This window comes from Puma concolor, chromosome C2 (genome assembly GCF_028749965.1).
Source record: "Puma concolor isolate L17-30 chromosome C2, mPumCon1.1.hap2, whole genome shotgun sequence".
Taxonomy (NCBI): domain Eukaryota; kingdom Metazoa; phylum Chordata; class Mammalia; order Carnivora; family Felidae; genus Puma; species Puma concolor.
In genome coordinates, this window is record NC_141675.1 from 133,345,543 (window position 1) to 133,371,662 (window position 26,120).

The 26,120-nt window shown below is 36.7% G+C and overlaps 1 long non-coding RNA gene across 2 annotated transcripts in view; it reads left to right on the forward strand.

Moving 5' to 3' along the window:
* Window positions 1–26,120, forward strand: part of LOC147577543 (uncharacterized) — a 544,234-nt gene that overhangs the window by 491,686 nt on the left and 26,428 nt on the right. The window contains exon 10 of one of the 2 annotated variants that reach the window (XR_015240382.1): window positions 22,561–24,030. The exons of the other annotated variant lie outside the window; for it this stretch is intronic. This is a non-coding gene — a long non-coding RNA (uncharacterized LOC147577543). Of the gene's footprint in view, window positions 1–22,560; window positions 24,031–26,120 lie in introns of those variants that run through there. 2 annotated transcript variants of the gene reach the window in all.

The window sequence follows — 26,120 nt, forward strand, 5'->3', positions numbered from 1 at the left end:
AGAGCAAACTGCTGATAAATAGTTAGACTGTATGATGCTACATTTGAAAGATAAAAAATGATCCCTGCCATATCTCTTACTGACTTTAGGAAATGTTCTTTACCCTTGATTTATCTACAAGACAGGTGCATCTATAAAGAGTATGCACATCTATAAGAATATATACCTTATTAGTCCTAATGTTGAGATAAGCAACTGCTTATAAAATCCATTTAAAGGCCAGTATGACCTATTCAGGACTGAAATTTCTAGCAGCTTTTCTCCTAATGTTCTCCTTTAGAATTGACACAGATATTGGGAAAAGATTGTCATTCTCTGTCTCAGGAATTACAAGTTGTAAAGAGGATAGAAATTTGGACTCACTAGTAACACATCATTGTTGCTGTTGTGGAGAGACCCTGCTTGAGAATGAAACTCATGTGGGATTTTCCAGTTCATAAATATAATTTATCAACCCAAAATGAGCTGGTAATCCATGAATTTATCCATTTATTCACAAATGTATACCTAGCTTAAAAAAAATCTCAGTGAATTAAGGCAACATCAACATGTGGGATCACTGTGGTCAATTAAGACTTGATCATTTAACAAATTTTACTGGCTTTAAAATGAAATGTCAGGGGGCGCCTAGGTGGCGCAGTCGGTTAAGCGTCCGACTTCAGCCAGGTCACGATCTCGCGGTCCGTGAGTTCGAGCCCCACGTCGGGCTCTGGGCTGATGGCTCAGAGCCTGGAGCCTGTTTCCGATTCTGTGTCTCCCTTTCTCTCTGCCCCTCCCCCGTTCATGCTCTGTCTCTCTCTGTCCCAAAAATAAATAAACGTTGAAAAAAAAAATTTAAAATGAAATGTCAGATGTATGAATATTAGCTATAGAATTGTAGATATTATGATAAAAAGTAATTGTTGCCCTCAATGCATTTAGATGTAGCCTGAGTCATTTACCAAACAACTAAACTGATTTCCATCTATTTAAGTTTTTTTTAATTTTTCAAAAAGATTTTTGGGGGGAAAGAGTAAGTGCATGCATATGCACACAAGTAGGGGGAGAGGAAGAGGGAGAGGAGGAGGAGGAGGAGGAGGAGAGAGAGAGAGAGAGAGAGAGAGAGAGAGAGGGAGGGAGAGACTGTTAAGCAGGCTCCACGCCCAGCACAGAGCCCTATGCAGGGCTTGATCTCATGACCATGAGATCATGACTTAAGCTGAAATCAAGAGTCTGAGCCACCTAAGTGCCCCCATTGATTTAAGTTTTTATGACCTTTTAATATCAAGGGCTTGTGTAGACTTAATGATTGATCAATAAAATAATCTGAGTAAATTTCTTAGCCTAGTCTTCAGCACCAAGAAAACATTCAGTGAATATTAATTTCTTCCTGTTTGGGTCTTACTATTTGCCTTTGCTATACAGACTATCGTTTTCATCACCCAAATTTACTGGGCGTACACTGTCCCAAACTGTGAGAGGCAAACATCATTGGGAAATTATTTCAGATCCAGGGGCACTTAAAAATTATTTACTATAAATGTGTTTATCATACGCTTCCTGAGTGCCACCTATAGGATAGAAAAAGAGATATTCTCGTTTCAAATAGCTTATGGTCTACAAAAGATATGTCTTATTTAACACTCTTTGTCCTTTTTGTGTGCCTTAGCATTTCATAAGTCTTGTAATTTGGCAGTTTATTCTCTTATACTTTATAGATGAGACTTCTATGTGGTGTGTCCTATTTTATAGTTGTAGCTGAAATAACTACCCATATACTTTGAGTTGCTTTGGGCAAGATATGGGGTATTGTTAGGATTTTGCAGTGCTTATGTTCTGTTCTTATGATTCCCTATACTATGCAAAGGTCTGGTGATTAAAAACCATAGACCATGAAAATGTTAATAATTATGGTTTATAAAAATGCTATTTCCAGAATAATTGGACCAAAATGCAGTATTTACATATGACTTCAATCCCTCTTTAAAAAGCTATTATTTAATTTCTTTTTTTAAGTGAATTAATACAATAACATTGATCATTCAGTTTCATAAAGTAGCAATTACATTACTTAGTCAAAGGACCAAAGCATTCTAATTGGACTGTTCTCTGGGAGTTAACAAAATATGCAGAATAAACTTGGAGTTTTCCACCTTTGCATCATAAGTGCCACCACTGAACTTGAATAGTGAAGTAGAAGGCAGAAGACCACATTCTAATACAAGTTTTACCATTAGTTATCTTGTGGAACTGAACCTCTCTCCTTTTCATTTTCCTCATTTACAACTGATTTATAAAATAAAGATGTGGAGGAAAATGATTGTAAAATGATTTCAGGAAAAAAAAAATTAGTATCAGATTAGACAGTTGGGTATTTTTCCATTCCACAGGGGACATTTCCACAGGAAAGAATAGCCTTAACTTAAATCACAGCATTAATCAGAACTCTTTTGATAGCAAAAGCTCAAAATCGAGCTCAGAGTAGGAAACTGTGTATGTACATCATCATCGTCTCTTCCTCCTTCTGCCCCTCCCCCTTCTCCCCCTTCCCCTCCTCTTTCCCTGCCCTCTCCTCCTGCTTCTCTTCTCCTCTTCTCCTCTTCTCCCCAGGTGCTCCCCCCCCAACCCCATCTCAATATCTGTCCCTCTCTCTTTCTTTCTCTAATGTGCTAACTTCATTCCTGGGTGGTTGACTTCATTCTCACATTCTCTCAGTGTGATGGCAAAGATAGCCACTGGCAACTCTAGACATGCATCATGCATCATTCCTAGAGCTTGTGATTCCAGAAAAAAAAAAAATAAAAAGGTTCTCTCTGCCCCTCCATCAATTTCATTTCTCAGAAAGGCTCTGATTGGTTCTGTTTTGGAGCCACTACTCTGTCCAGATGAGAGTTACTCAGATTGGGCAGACTATGAGGGGAGGAAGAGCAAGATTAACATAGCAAGGTAATGTCAATAGCAGAGGCTGAAGGGAATTTAAACAGGCAAAATATAACAGGGCTCCCAACAACCACCACAAATTTCCAAATTGTTTAAGCAGAGTGATATGTTATGGGCTTCTATCAAATATGTTTGTCTTGGTAAACTTCGTGGAGCCTATGAACATACATACAGGCAATATTAACTTATTTAGTCCAAATGTGCTCTGTACATAACTATAAAACATTTGCAGCAGCAAATTGCAACCTTGAGTGTATCATGGAGATTAATTGCATTTTCTTAACATTTTCTGTGATCATTTAATACATGGCATACATCGGGAAGGTCAGCATTTGGACTCATGTGGGAATTTGACATTTAAAAAATTATTTAAGATCATTACAAATGGGGGTTTGGTAAAGAAGGCATAGTGATTATATTCTGTAGTCCAGTGTTTATCCTCAGCCACCATATGTTTAGGCTGTTCTGTTACAGAAAATTTTATATCCCTTCCACTTTCGCCTCTAATATTAGGGAGTTTTATGTTGCTGACATCCTAATCATATAAAATTATATAATGGCTGTAATTATATACAGATATGACAACTTATTTGGCTATATTTGTAGAGAGAGATGTAATTATATCTCTATATAATTGTGTCTATTATATGATTATATATGTATTATATATGTATCTATAATTATATCTATAATTATATCTATATATACTTGTAGCCATTATATGGTTTTATATGATTAGGATGTCAAACTGTTCCCTTCTTGGCTTGTTGTTTATTATGGTATGACCTGGGCAGTTTTAAACATTATACTATCAAGAACTACTATTTAGGGATCTTTCTCAATGAGAAAAAGATTAATTTGCTATGAATAATGATTCTAATGCAAAACATTTTGGGTGTTTTTTTTGTGATGCAGATGAGCAATGCTATAAATATAATTTAGAGAGTTTGAAAATTGATTTTAACACTCACAATTCTTCTCCTTAATTAATCAAATTACAAAATTATGCTGTGGTTTCAAGTATATTAAAATAAGTTGTCATATTTTAAACATCTGTTTATGCACTTATTATGAATATGTGTTTCTAAATGTCTGAAATATAGATTACCATAAATAACGTTTGTTATTTATTCTGTGAAAGTACTATACCTACTTCCTCCCTCAACGCTTGTTTATTTCCCACAAAGTAAATTTTCCAGATTGCATTTTAGCGTTTTCTTATCACGATGGAGGCGGAAGGACCAGGGTTTTAGTTAAGGCTTGCTGATTGGCTAAGAAAAGCGGTGACTGTCATCAGCAGCCTTTCCAGACACTGTGCTGTGGCTCCAGACAGTCAGCTGGTACTATCGCTTTGTCTCAACTATAAATCACAGTCTTGTAATGGCCAAGGCTGACACCTTGACATTTTCAAGAAGAGTAAAAGACCTGATTTGAATGGAAATCAATTTCATTGCACAAATCTTGGGTTACTACTCCAAGCCTTTTCTTATGTCTTCTTGAGACTTATTTGAGAGTTTCATGATCATCAGAGGATTAGTTCAGTAATACTATTGCTCCTTTTAGCTATAAAACCACATTCTTACTTCCTTCTTCAATCTTGGAATGGAAAAATTGATTTTTAAAATTTTATATAAGAAGAAAAATCACCAATAAGCCAGAGTTTATTTTAACCATGATATACTGATAATTTAAAAATATGGCAGTAACAGCAACTGATATTTAGCTTAGCAAATTTTTTATATGTTCTGTGATTTAAAAATATAAGCTGTGTACACACATATACAGATTAACCTTTGATAATTTAATAATACATAATGTCATTTATGGAATGATTTTGAACTTCAGTCAAGTGGGTCTCAAAGCCAAGAATCCTCTGAAAAGAATTTGTACTTTTATATTCTTGCATATAAACGCCAGGTTCATATATTCTAAAGTCAATAAAAAATAGCATGCATTTATTTTTTTTTTTTTGTTCCAAGATTTTATTTAAATTCAAGTTAGTTAATGTATAGTATAGTATTGGTTTCAGGAGTAGAATTCAGTGATTCATCACTTAACATATCACACCCCGTGCTCATCCCAACAAGTGCCCTCCTTGATACCCATCACCCATTCAATCCATTCCCCCACCCACCTCCCCTCCAGCAGCCCTGTTTGTTCTCTACAGTCAGAAATCTCTTATGGTTTGCCTCCCTCTCTGTTTTTATCTTATTATTAATAGCGTGCATTTAATTGTATTTGGTGGGTGAACCATTAAACTCTGCCTCAATGATTTTGAACATTCAACCCAGGAGGTACAGAAATAACTTCACACTTGACTAGTGGTAAAAGAAGTTATTTTTAGATATTTTAGGAGGTTGCCATTGAAAGTTTTAAAAAATTAACCTACTGTGTGACATCTTCCACCTTTAGGAGAACACTACCATTTCCTTAAAACCATAGAGAGGAAGAAACTTCTGCTTCCTTAGTATTGTTGCTTGCTTGCTCCCTCCACAAGAGTGATCTAAATTCAATGAAGCCTTAGATCTTCTCAACTATTAATGGAAAATTTGAGCATCACCTCTCTGTGTTTGTCAAGTATGGAAATATTACCACAAAGTCTGGTAGTGATTTCTCTTTATTTTTTTTTAAGTTTATTTATTTATTTTGAGAGACAGAGACAGATTGACTGGGGAAGGGGCAGAGAGAGAGGGAGAGAGAGAGAATCCCAAGCAGACTCTACTACCTGCACAGAGCCCCATGTGGGGCTTGAACTCACGAAACCGCCATATCATGACCTGAGCCGGAACCAAGACTTGGACGTGTAACCGACAGAGCCACCCAGATGCCCCATGATTTTTCTTTATCTTCATCATTAGTCTTCAACTTTGTCCTAAATTTCACTTCTAAGCAAGAATACTCTTTGCTAAATTCATTATTTTGTAATGCCCCACAGACAAGTAAGATTACAGATTATTATAAACAGTACACTTCTAACCCTTAAATCTTTCTATCCATCGTTCTACTTATCCATATATTCTTTCATTATGTATACAAAATAAGAATCTGCTCTAGGTATGTGGGAAATACAAAATGAAGTTAGTAGCCTTTCTTCACAGGATATTATGTTCTTATGAGAAAATAAGAAAAACTAAAAAAAACCTTACCAAGCTATAATGTGATAGATCCAGAAAGAATACAAAAACACAATGCTTTGGGATTTGCAGTGTTTGGGGACATGTTTACTTAGTTATTGAGAATCAAGAAAATTTCCCTAGAAGAGACTGTAGTTAGCAGCTATGTGATAGATAGGAAGGGTTTCTAGAAGAAGGGATGGAAGGGCTGGATTTCAGGAGGAATATACTCTGTGTGCAAACGTACAGGAACAACAACAACAACAAAAAGATGGGCTATGTTTGGCTTTCAATTTTGTTGGAAGATTGAGTATATTTTTACAAAAAGCCAATTGGAGAGCAAGCTAAGAGCAGCGTAAGGAGGCTGTACAGTGCTCACAGGGGCTCTTCTGGCAATTGTGCAGTTTTACAGTGTGGTAGGCACTGGGAACCTGTTAAAGATTTGGGGGGAAGATGCAAGAATGAAAGATACAAGATTAATCTGAGGTCAGTGTAACTTAAGACCTCAACCCAGAGGACATATCAGAACTACTTATGAAGATACACCACTCTTACTATCCTATAAATTCCAACTCCTTAGTTTTGGAATAGAGCCTACACAGACAGATGCATTCTGTAAACCTCCTAGATGGTCGACTAACACTCCAGTTGAGAAATAATTGGATAGAGAATGTTGAAATGAGAAGATATTGGGGACAATTAGACAAAAGAATAAACAACAACAACAACAAAAAGATCTAAACCAGAGGTTCCTAACCTGGGTCCCCACACCCTGGGTCTTTTGAAGTTTTTTGTTCCCGTTGGATTACATGAAACATTTCAAGCAGGCATGCCATGTCTCTGGGGAAATAATCTAATAGTATTAATAAGGCTCTCAATAAAGACTAACCACCCCGAAGTTAAGAACCACTATGCACAGTGTGAAAAGGAGGTAAATGTGAGAAATCTCTTGACTGTATACTAAAGAGGACTTAATGACTAAGTAGATTGCATAGGTATACAAAATGTGGCAAGGAAAAAAATAATAGATGACATTAAATGTCTCCACCTTTTGACACTAGAAGAATGAGAGAATCATGATAATCCTGTGAACCAGCATCAGACCCTCCTTGGTTCTCATTTCAGTTAATAGAGCTTTGACATCAGACACGTTGGATTTATGGTGTGACTGTGACATTCAGAGGTAGATGTGAACAAATCATGGAAAATTGGGAGGTGGCTACATAGCTTTGAAAATCATTCTCCCAGAAACCTAGTTGAGCACTTTGAAGTCAGGAACCTATGCTGCTTCTATTTCGACGCTCTTTTTAAATGTCTTTCATTCCAGGGCACCTGGGTGGCTCAATTGGTTAAGCATCCAACTTGAGCTCAGGTCATGATTTTACCGTCCGTGGATTTTACCCACGTCGGGTTCTGTGCTGACAGCTCAGAGCCTGGAGCCTGCTTCGGATTCTGTGTCTCCGTCTCTCTCTGCCCCTCCCCTGCTTGTGCTCTGTCTCTTTCCCTTTCTCAAAAGTAAATAAAACATTAAAATTTTTTTAAAAATAAAATTTTTATTTTATTATAAATTAAATAAAAAACAAATGACATTTCTTTCCCAGGTAATCTCAGGATGACCATTGGAGCTCCATCATATTGTTTACTTTCAGTCAGTAGGAATAAAAAGAGAAAAATAAAGACACTGCACTTCCTTTTAAAGCTCATTTCCGGGTGCACCTGGGTGGCTCAGTTGGTTGAGCATCCGACTTCAGCTCAGGTCATGATCTCATGGTTTTTGAGTTTCAGCCCCACATCAGACTCTGCGCTGATAGCTCAGAGCCTGGAGCCTGCTTCATACTCTGTGTCTCCCTCTCTCTCTCCGCCCCTCCCCCACTTGCACTCTGTTTCTCAAAAAATGAATAAACGTTAATTTTTTTTTTTTAAAAAAGATCATTTCTGGAATTTTTCTACACATCTTCCACTATATCTTTAGAACTTAGTCACCAGGTACACAAAGCTTTTGGGGAGTGTGTGCATAGAAATATAGACTTTATTCTGGGTGAATAGTCATTCACCCAGTTAAATACTAGAGGGAGATGAAGAGAACAGATATTGCAGGAAAACTAGCAATCTCTGTCATTGTGAACATAACCTGAAAGCTTTCAATGATTTTTTTTAATTTTTAATGTTTATTTATTTTTGATAGAAACAGACAGGGTGTGAGTGGGAGAGGAACAGAGAGAGAGAGAGAGAGAGAGAGACAGAATCTGAAGGAGGCTCCAGGCTCCTAGCTGTGACAGAGCCAGATGCAGGGCTTGAACCCACGAATCACATGATCATGACTTGAGCCCAGGTGCTCCTGAAGTTTTCAATAATTAATAAAACAAAATCATAATATCTCAACCATTAGCCTAAATAATATATTTTTATTGGAAAGAGGTAGAAATATTTTATAACATTGTTTTATGAAAACATATCTTCTTTCAAACTCCTGTCCTCCTCAAGTGACTCATTTCCTGAAAATAATGAATTTTTTTATATGCAACTGGAGAAATGGTATTACTGGTTATAAATGGAGTTAAACATACTGTTCCAATGTTATTAAACCCTGTAGTGTCAATCCATTTTAAGCCAATTAAAAATATTTTCACATTATTCTAAATACAGCTAGTTTATTTACAAAATAAATATAACTCTACCTGCACAATGATAACAAGAGCTCATATTATAAAATTTTTAAATTCTACACAAATAAAAAAGTGAAAAATGTGTTAGTCTCATCACTCAGAAAATAACACCTATTATCATGTAGTATATACGCATACCTTCTCTCTGTCTCTCCCTTTTGTTCACACACACACACATACATTCAGTATTTTCATAATCATTTCTAACTTGCTTTCTAATTGGTCAATACCAAATGAACACTTTCCCACATATTGTCATTTTAACATATGCTCATTATGTTATTGCTTTGGTATAACATAAGTCGCCCATTCAGAAGTATAAACTGAGTTTTCTTCCATCCTTTTTTCCCTAATATAAATAGTATTCTGATGATAAATACAACTTTATATAATAATGTATAATGATTCCCTTGGGATATTAATTGGGATAGATGATAATGGCCTGAATGAAAGTGGTGGCAGTGGAAATGGAGAGACAAGGAGAGATCAGAGGAATATTTAGAAGATAGAATTGATGGAGCCATAGTTAACTGTATAGGGGGATGAGACCTAGAAAATTTCAACCAAGGTTATTCCTTCCCCAAATCATGCTTGTTGCTTTATTTTTCTCTATTCATTTAATAAATGACATTTATTGCTTTATGGGGAAGGTGGACACAATCAAGAACCAGTCAACAGAAGATTTAAAGTGCCTAGCAGATTATGTGTTGAAAAAGTGTTAGCAAGTCAATAAGCTCAAAACAAACTGCTCTAGTTTGGAAGGGCTAGGTTCCTGAGAGGGAAATGACTTTATTTTTAATTTCTAAAGGACATGGCCAGAAATGTTAACCTGATGCTAGAGACCTGGATTATAGAATTTTTTAAGGTTAACCATAAAAGAGAGAAGGGTTCAGGATAAACTAGTAGTAGTTTTCTATCACAGAGGACAACATGAAACTTCGTGGGCTGTGGGCAGTAAGAAGCCAGCCTTGAGTCTAAGAAAAAGGGAGGAAAATGCATGTAGGTGAAGAACATCATATATTCGGCTCCTTGTGTTGCAGCTTCTATGGGAGGGAAGTGAGTAACAGATTCCTGTTAGATGAGTATAAAGACAAAAGGGCCAGAGGGGTTATGGTCACTGCCCACTCGGAACCCTGGGAGGCAGCTTTGTAGATACTTGTAGAAATGACATCAGGGGAGAACGAGAGGGAGTCTGAACCTGCACCCTTCCCCTCTAACCCTTCACCCATCACCATCTCCTAAGAAAGTCCATTAACCGAGCATGGAAAAACTCTGGAGAAGTCTCCATGTCCTCAAGAAGCATCAGGGATTTAGCTGACACAACAGGAGGATGTTGTGGAAATTCAGAGGATCCAAAGCACCAGCTAGACCAATATGGAGAGGTTTAATCAACAAGCTAGACTTCTGGAGAGTAACATTATATAGTTTTACTGCTGAGGGAAGAATTTTGTGAATTTTTCAAGGGTGAAAGGCCAATACCCAAAGAGACATATTAGCAGAGGTTAGTGAGGACCAGAAAACTGGGTAGCCTTAATGGGGAGAGAGTAGAAATCAGAGATGAGAAACCTTCATTATACACTAAATTCTTATGTATTCTAGAATGTTCTAGTCCATTTTAAAATGGTAGAGACAATAGTGACAACTATATTTCTAGGTTTTCTTTTTCCTTCCTAGTGAATTAATTTAGAATGTCTTAAAATTGGAAGCTTTTTCATGCAAAGTTGTGTATCCAAGGGTAGCATATGATTTAATCTGGCTTTTTGTTGTTGTTGTTGTTGTTATTGTTGTTGTTAAGTTTCTTTCAAGACTTTGCTTTTTCTCCTTTTGGTTTAATCCTTAGGAGATAGTCTAGTTTATTCACTCAATCAACAAATGCATTGAGGACTTTCCATATGGCAAGCAGATTATTTTAATCTGTAAACTTAGTTTTAATTTTAAACTTAGTTTCAGCTATAATTTATTTTATTGTATTTGGTTAAGGTTAATTGAAAATATTAATGCCTTTATACTGGATGGAGCATATGCTCCACCCGATTCTTGCTTATGGATGGATTTTAGGATTATAGTTAGAAAAACAAAAGCACAAGCACACCTATTTACAAAAATACAGGAAAGATTGATGCTTTTAAAGAAAGTGTGCAATGGAATAGTTTAGAAAGATTGTCTAAAGGAACATCGTGAGAAAAACAGTACTATTTCTTTGTTAGTGCTTCCAATATCGTTTCTGGGAATCCAAGTGGAACAGAGAATCCAGTGAAATCTGGTGCTTTGCAACATTATTAGGCTCATATCTGCAAGCTAACCATGTGTGATAAGGCTAAAATGTAAAAGCATTTAAATCAATAGCCCTTTCAGATGCTTTTCTGATAAAATTGCCTCATTTTCTTTTCTAACTAATTAATTCATCTAAGGAGAAAGATTAAAAGAAAAACTTATTTATATTATGAGTAATAGGACCCAAAGAGTGTATTGGACTGTATTGTTGGCATCTTTGCAACTAATAAGACCCTTTTAATAATCAGATCTCAGAAACATCTGTCTTAGAAAGAGGTATACTTTCTGGCTTCCATTTACTTGAAAAGGAATTAAGTTAGGGTCAGGAGCAGAGGTTAGGTTACTTCTACCTGGAAATTAATCAGAAAATTCATTTCACCCTTTGATGTTGCTTTTCTGTCTGCCCCTCACCCCACTACTACCACCTTTTATCTTTTTAAAACACTAAAACTCCTTTTCATGCATCACGGTAGTTTAAGGAAATTTGAAGTTTGGACTTATGTAATTATATAGTGAAAATATAATAGAGCAGGATAAAATGTTTTAAAAGATGTGGCATCTTAAAGAAAATTCACTGAAATTGTAAGTGACTGTAATATATTGGCAAATTTCAGCCTACGTTCTTAGTCATATTTCTGCTAGAAGAAACCTACTTTCCATTTTGTGTTTTCTCATTTGCATTACTGCAGAGTTATTCATGCATATGAAGAGGATATTATTCATCTCCATATTCCTTCCTGTCCATATTCCAAACCCAATATATTTATGAGTTATACATGAAGAAACACTGCTGTATCTATATATTTATACATACATATCTATGTGATTCAAATTTGGTATTACAACTGGATAGCATGCCCAAGTGATAACATTATGTGCTAGATGTGTCTTATTACATCATTAATGGCATATCAAAATTGTCAAATATGGTGAAATCCAATAATTGTAACTGACAAGCTTTAGCACGATTTATCTCCATTGGGAAGGATTGAAAAGAGAGAAAGGAATGTACTTCTGAATTTCTCTTCCAAGTGCATATGACGGTATGGTAAGCTCTTGTTTCTTCTTCTGCAAATATTTTTAGTGAGATGCCATTTTCACAGTATTTACGATAACTGGCTTCTGAAGTTTTTATGTGCATAAGCTGTATCATCTCCTAAATTCATAAATCCAGTGCTGTTCTAGAAAGAACTACAAAGATGAACTGGCCAAAAGAAAAATGACCAACCTGTCAGGCTTATCTCCCTCTAATGTTTGATTCTTCTTAACTGGATATTCCAGGAAATTATTTCACTTGAAATTTTAGGTGGAGTTCACAAAGGAATATTAGCTCTCCCTTACTCTTCGGTTCTACCCCAACCCCTTCAATAGGCAAATATTATTGCTTAATTCCCAAAAGTTTTCTCTCAAAAGTATGTTGGCATTTGGGAATAAGAGGAAAATAGGATGACAGTGCATTTTGTAGACACGGAGCTCATTCATTACAATGATGAAGTATTCAAGAATCCGCACCCTTTGTGTCCTGCTTGATCTGTGTTTGGGGATGGCGTGGAGGAGGAGAAAGAGGAAGCTTATGTATTTCTCTTTAAAATTAATTCCCAGTTAGCCATTTGTTAGTGGGCTGTTTTTAAACCCAGAGGACATTGTGATTGCATTTCCCTTTTCAGTAATTGTAGCAGATATTAAAGTGAATGGACAATGGTAGACATGTATAGGATAACCTGGTTTTCCAGACAGACCACTTGTGTGAGATCAAACGGCTACAGCACATTTAGGGTTACAGTCTCCTTCTTTTCCTCCTTATTCTCAACCGCAGTGGAGCTTTTTCCAGCGTTGCCATGGTAACACTATATCTGGCTGCTAGCTCTGTCGTAAGTTATTGAACTGAGACTGGCTTTTGGTTTAGCAGATAATTAGGTTCTGTCTCACAGGTTCATTTTCCTGTGACTGGGACGTGAATATGACCTACAGCTGGCCTCAATTTCAGTGTCACAGACAAAACTTTAACCCTTCCCGAGCTCCCAAGGCACTCTCTGAAGCCTTGCTTGTGAGGTGGAGGAAGTCATACCTTGTAGAGGATTACCATGTCTCCATTTTATTTTTTTATCTTCACCATAATACTATGGAAAATATGGTCAAGGTTGTACGCTTAGGGCATTTTCAAAATTAAAAATATAGCAACAACGTGTGTGTGTGTGTGTATACATATATATATACTTATATATTTTATATATAACATATAATATATAAAAACTTGCCATAGTCATTACCATTTCCTTGCTTTTTAAATAATTTTTAAGTCACATCAAAGTGCCTTGTATTGCAATTTGGCTTCCACAGTGTTTAGATTTCAAAAACCGTATTTTCAGGAATATTAGCTTGGTACACTTATTCTCAGCTTTGGGACCTGTCTGCCAATTGATTCACACCCCTCCCTCTCCTTTTTATAAAACCCAGATTTTAGCTGACATTGAAAGGTTCCTTTGGAGTCGACAAGCAAGTCTATGTTACCAGGAACAATGCCACCACTCTAATAAAATGCCCAAATGTTCTCTCAGGGCTTGAATCTTGTTGGTTTGGGAAACCAGCAAAGATCTGCCCTTTGTTTGGGACAAAGAAAGAATCATAACTTTTGGAGCAGACACTGAATTCACAACACTCACTGCAACATGGAGAGCTGTAGGGTTAATCTGAGAACATATGTCCCTCTCTGTCAAACAATAGGAAAGACCCTTAAGAGAATGTTTGAAACTTTTAGTGCATTTCACCTGAAACCTTACAATGAAAAGGTAAGAAAGGAACAAGGGACAGGTGAGACCACCATAATTAAAACATTAAGCAAAGAAATTCCATAGTTTAATTGGCTGAAGAACTGTATAACTGTGTCAATAGAGATAGGCAAAATTCATAAAAGGCAAGACTTTAGAAGATTCAACCTTGTATATTGGAACTAGGATACATGTGTGTGTTGTGTGTGTGCATGTGTGTACACAACACATAAACTGTATTCTGTTTTAATCCATTTAACCCATCCTCAAACTCCAGATGAGAAGAGTATCTTGAAGAGCAGCAGCCTCAGATATCCTGAGTATGAGCAGCTGTGGCCCTGGATTGTGCCATGAATACAGTGTGGAGGGATTTGGGGTCAGAGTCAGGGGGGTTTGTATGAACTGAGAGCCTATAGATGAGGAACCCAGTTGTTGCCAATTACCTCCACTGAACTGAACTTCTTTTGACCTCTTATCTCAAGTATATAGCACCCATTGTTCTCTTATTAACTATCAATGTTTGTTGAATAAATACTCAAATTCTTCCCTAGTCTCTACTCTGTATAGTAGGAGCTAAATTAGCACTCAGTTATAAAGAAGACTTAGGAAGCCTACAAGAATTTTCAATCCAAGATCATTGGAACTATCTTTCCATGGTTCCCCATAACCCCTAAGCCCTATACACGTGGGTCATCTCTTGCCTGAATTACTGCAATAGCCTTGTAACTGGTCTTCTTCCTTCTTGTTACCCACTCTAGTCTCTACTATGCACAGGAGATAGGATGTTAATCTAAAGGCAAATCATTTGAAGTCAGCACCCTCCTCCTAACTTCCCAGTGGTTTTCCATGTAACTAGAATATAATACAAACTCTTCACCGTGCTTACAAGGCCTCTATTACTTTGTCCCTGCCTGCCTTGCTGACCTCATCATCCCCTCTTTTCATTCTCCATCTTGCTTTTTCTCACAGCTGAGGGCAGGCCCCTGGGGAGCCTTAGCTTCTGCTGTTTTCCCCACCAAAAATGCATGGCTCACTCCATTACTTTTATTCTGGTCTCTCTACTTGAATGTCACCTCCTTAGAGATGCTTTCTTTCCCTAAACATCTTAAAAAGCACCTCATTCATTGTCTAGCACCTTTCCTGATTTAAATTTTCTTCATAATGTTATCATGTCTTGATACGATATTAGACAACATGCAAGCAATTATATGCCTTTCCCACTAAAATATAAGCTCCATATGGACAGGAACTTTGGTTATTCATGAGCATACCTCTAGTGCCTAGAAACTGGTAGGCTGGATCCTAGTAGCCTTTACTAAATATTTGTAGAATGAATAATTGAATAAAGAGATTCAGGTAGAGGGCCTGGGTATCCAGTGAGAACAGTAATGAGTGTTCCTGACATAATGAATGAAATCTTACCCTACATTATGAATTCACATGAGTGGATACAATAAAATTTAGAGACGTAGCTTATATTTTGGGGACTGCTTTCATTAGAGGAAGGTAAAACAAAGAAAACAAGGAATCTGAGCTTATTTCTGCCTCATCCCCACAAGAATTTAACCTCACATAAAATATCATCCATTTGTCAAACATATCACAGCCCCAGTCATTTTGGAAAGCCTCTTCTGTATGGGCCAGATAGTAAATATTTTTGCCTTTACAAAGGCCATACAGGCTGGGTCACAATTACTCCGCACTTCTGTGAACTAGTGTGTGAAAGGAGCCATAAACAGCACATAAACAAATGGGTGTGGCTCTGCTCCAGGAGAATGTTACTTATAAAAACAGGAAGTCAGCTACATTAACACACAGGCCATAGTTTGCTGACCCCAAAGTAGAGAGTCTTTCCCTAATTCTACCTCCCACCCAGTTACTGGAAGAACGGCCCTCATATCTCATCCTTTCAAGAAATCAAACAAATTGGGGCAGGGCTAGCTAGTTGTGGAACTCGACTGGTGCTAGTTTCTTTGCCTTCTCCTCTTATTTGTTCAAAGTTCATCCTAACTTTAACTGTTACCACAATAGCAATAACTGGGCGATGGCAGGTCCTCCCAATGACATTTCCATTTCTTGGAAAATGAAAGAAGGATACATACCGTGGTGTATTAGTAAATGTCTAGCAACTGGCTCTCTGGGGGAAAATAATGACATTTACTAATATCCATAGTGTACATTCTCCCACCACGGCCATTTAAACTAGCAATATGATGTCACTTAACGTGGAGTTAGGGAAAAAAGATGCACAGAATAGTCTCCTGAATCAGTATGAGCTGGCTCCAGCCCACAGCAGGATACATATTTAAAAGCTGCAATAATTTTGCTCACTGCCATCACAAAGTCTGGAGCAAACAGTGGTGAGTTTGACAGAAGCAACTGACTAGATGATCTCTTGGAATGCCAATCAGTAAATAATGAAAAAGTATATAAATGCAATGCTTATGTAAAGCCCTTAGCTCAGTGTTTGGTTAAAATACATACTCAGTAAATGATAGCTATTACCTTCTCAGCTTAGGTTATTCTAAGCATTAAAATTAAATGTTTAGCTACAGACTCAATCCAATTTTAATGTCCTTGTGTTAATAAGACCTCTCCACATTGAAGCAGCGATGATAAAGGAATTTTATGTAGCTATTCGTGACTCTGCCCAGCATAAGGTTAAGATAGCAACAAAATACTCAAACCAGAATAAAAAAAGCCTCCACTTGACTCCAGCTCTTCATAACACTTCTGTGTTATTTTCCTTCAATTTTAAACAGAATGCATTTTAGGAGCATAGTTCAATTATTGATTGAATAGTGGGTTCAATTTGACTACAATCCAAACAAATACACTCCATTTAGTTCAAGACCAGGGATGGGCCAACAAAAGGGTAAAGGTTTTGCTCAAGTTTTGATGCACACTCAGACTGAATTAGTAACATGGATGTCTTCTATTATTTGGCCATGAACAATACAGTTCCGTTCAAGTTAGGGAAAACTAGCAAAACAGCAGGCAAAATATTGACAATGGTTTGGGTAACCAGACAGTAAAACCGACATCAATCTGAAAGGATTAGTGGGAAAATATATATGGACCCTTAAAGAGATTAACATACAGCCTATGTCTAAACACTCAGTATTTCAAAGAAAAGACTAATATATGCTGTTTTGAATATGATAAAAGTGCTTTTTGAATTATTTACCCTCTAATCTCCTCTGCTTATTCCCTTCAATCTATAAAGTTTTCTGTACTTCCATAAAAGGTATGACTTAGCATTTGGTCTGAAGGTGAGGATTCCTTTCAACCTTCCAGCTAATCTTAATCTTTTCTCTTTGCTTCTATGAACACATAAGCCAAATATATTGGTTTCGTTGTGGTTTCCTGCTCTGCTTCTTCAGTGACCTCTGTTCTAGAAGACTCATTTTAGGTGGAATACCTCAGCCCAAACCCTGGTCAGAATGCCCCCTAGCCCCCAAATATTACTAAATGAGCTAAATTTTCTGTTCCAATGAGTGCTTCCATATGTATTGTTTGCTATATTTTCTTTTGGTTTTCTGCTTATACTATTAATGGAAATATATTTTAGATAATCATCTTTCTTTTTAAAAGATCTGGTATTATGAAAATTCCAAATAGATACAGATTAGAAAGAATGGCACTACAAACTTCTACATGCTCATCATCCATAGAGGTTTAACTATTCAACATTTTTTGGAGGGGGAGGGGGACAACTGATATCTTTTTCCTCCAGCTATATTGAGATATATTTGAGATATATTTGACATATAACATTATGTAATATATTGTGAAATGATTACCACAATAAGGTTAGTTAACACATCCATCATCTCATATAGTTATACAGTTACTTTTTCTTTTTTTTCTCTTTTTTTTTTTTTTTTTTTTTTTTTGGTGGCGAGAAGTTAAGATCTACTCTCTTAGCAACTTTCAGGTATATGATGCAGTATTGTTAACTACAGTCTCCATGATGTATGTGAAATCCCCAGGACTTACTCATTTTATAACTGGTATTTTGTATTTTTCGATCACCATCATTCATTTTGCCCCCACTACTCAGCCCCTAGCAGCCACTAACCTACAATCTGTTTTCAGATTCCACATATAAGATCATACAGTGTTTGTCTTTCTCTGTTTGACTTATTTCACTTAGTGTAATGCCCTCCAGGTTCATCCATGTTGTTGCAAATGACAGGATTTCCTTCTTTTTTATGGCTGGATAATATTATATATATATGTATATATGTGTGCGTGTGTATATATATACACACGCACACATATATACATATATATACATATATACACACACACACACATATATATACATATATATATATAACATTTATAACATTTTCACCAATCGATAGGTACTTAGGTTATTTCTATATCTTGGCTATTGATAATGCTGCAATGAACATGCTGGTGTAGATAAATCTTTAACATAGTGATTTCATTTCTTTCAGATATATTCCCTTCTATTCAATTTTCATTTAGTTTATGGCCAAACTGGTCTCATCTATACCTACCATTCACTCATTCCTAAGTTCCTGGATTATTTTGAAGCAAGCCCATACATCATATAATATACATACATCTATAAATAGTTCAGTGTGTACCTCTAAAAATAGAGCACTATTTTTAAAACTATAAAAGCATTATTACATTTGCAAACATTTATAGTAGTTCCCTAATATCATCAAACATTGCATAAGTGTATACATTTTCGTGATTGTCTTATTTTTTTTTACAGTTAATTTGTTTGAATGAAGATTCAAACACAGGTCACACATGGCGTTTGGTTGATATATTTCTAAAGTCACTTTCAATCTCTAAGTTTCCTCTTCTTTTAGTTGTTCGCAATTTATTTGTTGTAAAATGGAGTCATTTGTCTTTCAGTGTCTTTCTTATTCTAGGTTTTGCTGAATTGCATCCCTGTAGTGTTGTTGACCATGTTCTTCTCTACTGGTAATTCCTGTAAACTGAAAGCTAGAATGAGATGCTTTGTTCAAGTTCTTTTTGCTTTTGTTTTTGTTTTTGTTTTACCAAGATTTACTCATAAATGGTATTGTGTATATTCTACCAAGAAGCACATAGAAAGCTCGTCTGGATTGTGGCTAAGTGGGAGGATGTTTGTGATTTCATAAGTATATATTGGTTGTATCACCTAGGAATAAAATTTCACAAACCCATATGTTAGAATTGAATATGTCATTATTTTATGATATTTCAAAAAAAGCAACTTAATCTTTAGTGATTCCACCGAGGAAGTATGAGCACCATTACCCTAGTGAATATCAGACTATGGATTATTCCCCCCATGTCTGAAATTGGATTAAATTAAGGAGAAATTCCAGGGGACATAACCTTGCACAAATACAAGGCATATATGTAGAACTTCTCTAACTTAAAATAATCATTGGTGGTTCTCAGAAAAGAGTGAGGAGCACTGTATTAGAACCAGACTGTTGTGGTGACCCCTCACTTTATACGAACTTTAAGGAAGACTAATATGGAACTAGATTTCGAGGTCAATTCAAAGCATCAGAATTATCTTCTGGTGGAGCATGTGAATGAACTATTTCCACCTACTCCAAGAAGATGTACATCCTTGTCTATGCTGGAATGCAGAGTTGAGATAAAAATATGAAAGCATGATAAGAAATCTCAACTATCTTTTAAAAACAGAAGTATATATGCATTCTTATGAATGGAAATAAAAGTATGTGATTGTTCATGGGCTTTCAGAAATGTATGGATTTTATTTTATTTTTTTTTAATTTTTTTTTTTCAACGTTTATTTATTTTTGGGACAGAGAGAGACAGAGCATGAACAGGGGAGGGGCAGAGAGAGAGGGAGACACAGAATCGGAAACAGGCTCCAGGCTCTGAGCCAACAGCCCAGAGCCCGACGCGGGGCTCGAACTCATGGACCGCGAGATCGTGACCTGGCTGAAGTCGGACGCTTAACCGACTGCGCCACCCAGGCGCCCCTGAAATGTATGGATTTTAAAATAGCCATCTTTCTGGTCGCCTTTTTGTTTCCTCTCATTAAAAAAACTGGAGGGGCTCCTGGGTGGCTCACTCAGTTAAGCATCTGACTTTGGCTCAGGTCACCATCTCAGGGTTCATGAGTTCAAATATCACACTGAGCTCTCTGCTATCCGAACGGAGCCTGCTTTGGATCCTCTGTCCCCCTGTCTCTCTGCCCCTGCCACACTCATGTATGCTCTCTCTCTCTATCTCAAGAATAAACATTTTTTTAAAAACTGGAGGGGTGCCTAGGTGGCTCAGTCGATTAAGCGTTCGACTCTTGATCTTGGCTCAGGTCATGTTCTCACAGTTGAGTGAGTTTGAGCCCTGCATCAGGCTCTGAGCTGATGTCGCCAAGCCTGCTTGGGATTCTGTCTCTCTTCCTCTCTCCCCCTCCCCCACTTGTGCTCTCTCTCTCTCTCTCTCAAAGTAAATAAGCTTAAAAAACTGGAAAATTAGGGATTTTGAATTTATAGTTATCTCTTTGTGATAGAACTCTAATTTCATACCTCTTGCCAGATATGAAGAAGGTATATCTTTCTACTGTATATTTCTTGGGGATAAATAAGTAATAATTTTCCATGTGTGTGGGTACTTTTAATTCAAATCTATGGTATCATGTATAAAATACTCCAGTTATTTAATAATACATCACAAAAATTAGACCCATATTCTATCATAAAACTGGTGGAGAATATCTTACTTAGACTCTGAGAACTGCATTACCTTAATGAGTTCTCTTCAATTTCTGTGGCTCCCTCAATATATTTTAATACCATATCAGAAATTGGAGAAGCTTTTCCGGAAAGTGACATAAATCTACAAAATGAAATGTGGGAGTCTGTGACCCAATTGTTATATTTCTTTTCTTCTTGCTTACTTCTGTTCCCAAATAAGAATGTGGACATGTTGCTTTATAATGACATATTATTGTTACCAATTTTTTTTAACTTTTTTTAATGTTTATTTGTTTTTGAGAGGGAGAGAGACAGAGTGTAAGCGAGGGAGGGGCAGAGAGAGAGGAGGAGACACAGAATCCGAAGCAGGCTCCAGGCTTGGCTGTCAGCCCAGAGCCCGACGAGGGGCTCGAGCTCACAAACTGCGAGAGCATGACCTGAGCTGAAGCTGGACGCTCAACCGACTGAGCCACCCAGGTGCTCCTATTGTTACCAATTTTTAAAAGAATTTTGTTTTAGATAAGCTCCTTAATCTAATGTGTAACTTTTAAATTATTATTTTATATAATATCTTTCTTGTAACTGTAAAGTTAGGAACCTGGAACAGGCTGAGCCTTTAGAGCAAAATGTTGTCAAAATCGACAAGGTGAGCCTGAGGCAACCCCAAACTTGTAGTCTCTACAGAGAAATAGCAGTAAGACACTCTGGGTAAGGTTGGGTCAGGAATTATTACACTTCTTAAATGATGGGATTCTTATTATTTTATCTCATATTTCATGATACACAGGTCCATAAAAATTAACTGTCTTAAGTAAGGTGGTTTAGTGCTAGTTTCTCTGACAACACTCTGTGCTGATTAGACTATGAACAGAAAAGTGTGAAATACAACTTAGACTAAAGAACAGGTTAATTTTTGATGATTCAATAAAACCCATCCTCTGAGAGTTTTACTTAAGAACCTAAAAATTCAGGTCAGTATAAAGAACTGGCAATTACTCAGAAAGCTTCAGAAGGTATATATCCTGATCTGTTGATGTGAACAACTTTTAGCGATATGTTATAAGGTGAAAAAACAGCTTCATGGAGTGCGTGTAAATATATTTTGTATTAAATCAAATTGTTACATGTGTAGTTTCTGTTCTTGTGTGACAATCTTAGATTTTTTTTATATGCATTTATGATTCATTTCAAAAGACTTTTCTGTGATTGGTTGATTTGTAACAACATACTTATGGTACATCATCAAAATTCTTACATTCATTGTAGAATGGTTTTTCAGGGAAGGTAAACATTCTATCAATGTCTGAAAGTAAGTATTATTTAATTTCCCCGGATAATGACAAAAATGTATATTGGAAAATTTGAGCCAGCACTACATAAATTGAAATGGTCTCTCCGAGGGCACCCCATTTTTCCCTGGTATTTTTAAGCTAAACAAAATTAACAGATTTTTGTAAGAGTCAAATTGAATACCTTGATCTATTAAACATGTAAGAGTGGCTTCATTAGTTGCTATTTTGAAGCAATAGCACGAAACAGCAGAATTTCAGAGTCTGAAGATACCTCAAAAATCATTCACCCTCTCTTGGGAGGCTGGAATCCCTTACCACTACATCTAGCTTATAGCATTCTACACTGGGAATTAATATTTTCAGAGGTGGGGAGCATACTACTTTTATAGGAAGCTAATGATGTATTTGGATAACTCTAATTTTTAGAAAGTTCTTTCTCACATTGAGCCAAATTTTGTCTCTGAGCAATACCAGGTATGTCTACATGTTAATACTTTGAATATTTGAGGTCAGTTTACGTTCCCTTCTCCCCAACAAATGTTTAATATGTTATAATACATTTTTAGAGATCTCTAAATTTATTGTATTATTATTAGTATACAGAGTTAAAGGTATAGTCTTCCAGACCACCAAGTCTGCCCAAGATTTTTGAACCTAACTACAAGGAGTTAGGGTACAACTACAAAGTTAAAGAGTCCACACAGATCACCCTTACTTCTGACATCAACTGTATGTGCAGGGTTTCTCAAATCAATCCTCAGGTTTGATAATTCACTAGAAAGACTCCTAGAACTAACTGAAACCTACTCTACTTATAGCTGTTACAGGGAAATGATGCCAGAAGTCAGCCAAAGGAAGAGACACAATGCAGAGTCTGAAGGGTTCCAAATGTGAAGCTTTCCTTGTTCCCAGGACCTGTTGCCCTTCTAGTATTGATCTGTGACAATACGCATGTGGTAACGCCAAGGGGGAAGCTTTTGTGAGCTTCAGCATCCAGAGTTTTTATTGAGGCTTGATCGACTGATTTACCAGGTTTTCCAGAGGGTCCACCATGAAAAACCGAGACGCCTGTCACTTGGAAAATCCCAAGGGTTTAGAGGTTACCTCCCAGGACCTATGTACAAAAATGGCCACACCTCTTTTGGATGAGGCCAATTTCCTCACCATGCAATATCATTTACTATTTTCTTGGGTAAAATTCTCCGATTCCTTAATGTGACATGAAATATAGCCTTAGAAGCTAAACATATCTTGGTTGCATTTCTGTAGATAAGTCCTCATTTACCAATGTTCTCTTTTGGGGTCCAGGCTTAGGGTAACGTTGATAACAAAATATATACCTTGTGTCACTACAAGCTACATTGAAGTATTACTACTGTAAAGTATGAAATAATACTTTAGAGTCAGGGGTCAGACAGAGAGAATCCTGACATTTAACAGCCATTAGACCTTGTGAATGCTACTTCTTCTTTTCTGAGCTTTCATTTTTTCATAGAGAGTTAATAATATTCCATATATTATGGGGACTAAGTGAGATCACATGTAAAATCTTTAATGTATCATAGGACCTTAATAAATATTAGTTCTTGTCTGGAAAAAATGTTGGATGATATGAATTTGTGTTTGAGGGGTTATCTTAGGCAACGTTTGCCTATCCAGTCTTCTAGACTAGATGTATGCATACATTATTAAAACAAAACAGAATTCATTCAATTTATCAAATATTTATCTAAATCCAGCTGAGAAGTGTAAAGCATTATGCTAGCAACTTAGAAAAAGGCAGTTTCAGCGTTCCTGGAATGAGAACATTTTCATTAATATCTTTGATATAAGTAGACTGCAGTAGGTGTTGAATTAAGGTACATATCAGATGCAGTGATGGAAGTGCAAGAGAAAAAGAAAGTCTGACTGGGATTATTAGAGAATGCTTCCCTAAGAAGGTGATATGTCTGAAAGGCCCAATGTACTAGCAGGCTTTGATAGCACTTTTAGGAATAGTGAATACCATTTTTCAGAATTTATAAATGTATTTACTTGGTGAAAAGTGAATTTTATGACAAGGTATATATAAATTTATCATAAACATAGGAACAGATCATAAATCAAATTATCTTATATCAGAAATCAGTTCTCTAAAAATAAGAGGCAATGTTAAAAATACTTTTAACTAAAAGCTTAATCTTTGTAATAAAAATATCTCGTTGATTTTAAGGGATGTAAAGAGATTGCTTCTGTTCATTGCATTTTAAAAATTCAGAGACTAAAAAAAATTAAAAAATAAAAATCCAGTAGACTTAACCCAATTTCTGATATTTATTATATCAGTTTTTGAATTCCAGGAAAACATAGATTTTATTTAAGGCAGGCAGTTCATTTGTGAGTAGCGAAAGAGTTAAACATAATTAATTTGTTCATGAAACAATTCATTCAGCACATATTCATTGGATGTATTCTGTGCACCAGGCACTATTCCAGGCTCTGTGGGAAACTGACAATAAACAAGTAAATATATAGAATGTCCAGTGGTATAAGTACCATCAAGAAGATTAAAGCAGTATAATGCGTGATAGAGAGTGTTGGAGAATAGTCGAATTTGCTTTTATGTAAATCGGTCAGGAAACACCTTCTGACAGACATCTGAGCAGACAGGAATCTTCGTGTGGTAACAAGTCAGAGAGATATTCTGGGGTGAGGGTTCCAGGCAGAGTAGACAGCAAGAGCAAGGTTCCTAAGGTTGGAGCATGCTTGGCATTTTATAGGGGGAGCAAGTGTGGCTGAGAAGAATGAGGGAAGGAGAAGGCAGGAGGTTGCTATATCATCGGGTTCCATAGGCCACTGCAAAGACTGGATTTTACTGCAAGTGGCACCTCAGTAACCTGACCCATGCCTACCTCTTAAACCTCTGTCTTTGCTTCTTATTTTTTCTTCTCTACACTTGTGCTGCCTAGTATGGTAGCCAATACCCCACATCCGACTATTGAGAACTTGGAATGTGGCTAGTTCAGTTGGACAGTATGAAAAAAAGTGAAATATCTCCATACTTTTATATTGCTTAATATGTTGAAATGACAACATTTCAGGTATATTGGGTTAAGTAGAATAAAATAAACTTCATCCCTTTCCTTTCTTTTAATTAATGTTTTTATTTAGAAATAATTCTAGATTCCCATGTGGTTGTAAGAAATAATACAGAGAGTGGGGCGCCTGGGTGGCGCAGTCGGTTAAGCGTCCGACTTCAGCCAGGTCACGATCTCGCGGTCCGTGAGTTCGAGCCCCGCGTCAGGCTCTGGGCTGGTGGCTCAGAGCCTGGAGCCTGTTTCCGATTCTGTGTCTCCCTCTCTCTCTGCCCCTCCCCCGTTCATGCTCTGTCTCTCTCTGTCCCAAAAAAAATAAATAAACGTTGGAAAAAAAAAAAAAAAAAACATTTAAAAAAAAAAAAAAAAGAAATAATACAGAGAAATCCTGTGTTCCCTTTATCTAGTTTTTCCCAGTGGTAATGTCTTATCAGCACAATATGACTACCAGGATATTGACAGAGATACAATCTTACTCAGATTTCTCTAGTTTTAATTGTACTCGTGTGTGTGTGTGTGTGTGTGTGTGCATGCTTATCTGTTCAACTTTGTCACATATATAGGTACCACAATGTCAACATTCAAAACAGTTTCTTCACCACCAAGATCCATTGTATTGTTCTTTTGTAACTACACCCACCGCATATCTATGCTACATCCCTCCCCGGGGCCCCAGCCTTTACCAACCACTAGTCTATTCTCCATTTATATACTTTTTTCAGGTTAGAAGTGTTATGTAAATGGAATCATTCAGGGCATATTCTTCGGGAACTGGCTTTGGTCCCTCAGCATAATCCCCTCAAGATTGATCTAAGTCACTGTCTGCCTCAACAGTTCATTCCTCTTTATTGCCAAACAGCATCCCATGAGCGGGATGTACCACACTTTGTTTAACGACTCACCCGTGGAAGGACACCTGGGATGGTTCTCGTTTCTGCTACTACGAATTAAACTGCCATAAACATTCCTGTACAGATTTTTGTGTGAATACGGGTTTTCGTGTATCTGGGGTAAATGCTTGAGTACAACTGCTGGGTCATATGGTATTTGCATGTTTAGTTTATAAGAAACTGCCAAATCACTTTTCCAGGGTTCTGTATCCACCTGTTTCTTTTTACTTTTTGTAACATGGCTACTAGAAAATTTAAGATTACATATGTGGCTCACATTTCTATTTAACAGTGCATCTCTTGTGTAGAGCACTGGTTCGTCATCTCACACTCTCCTCATGTGCTGTTCTCTCTGCAGTGTGTTCATGACCCCTCTCAGATGTACATGAACGTCCATAGCACAGTGGTCGAAAG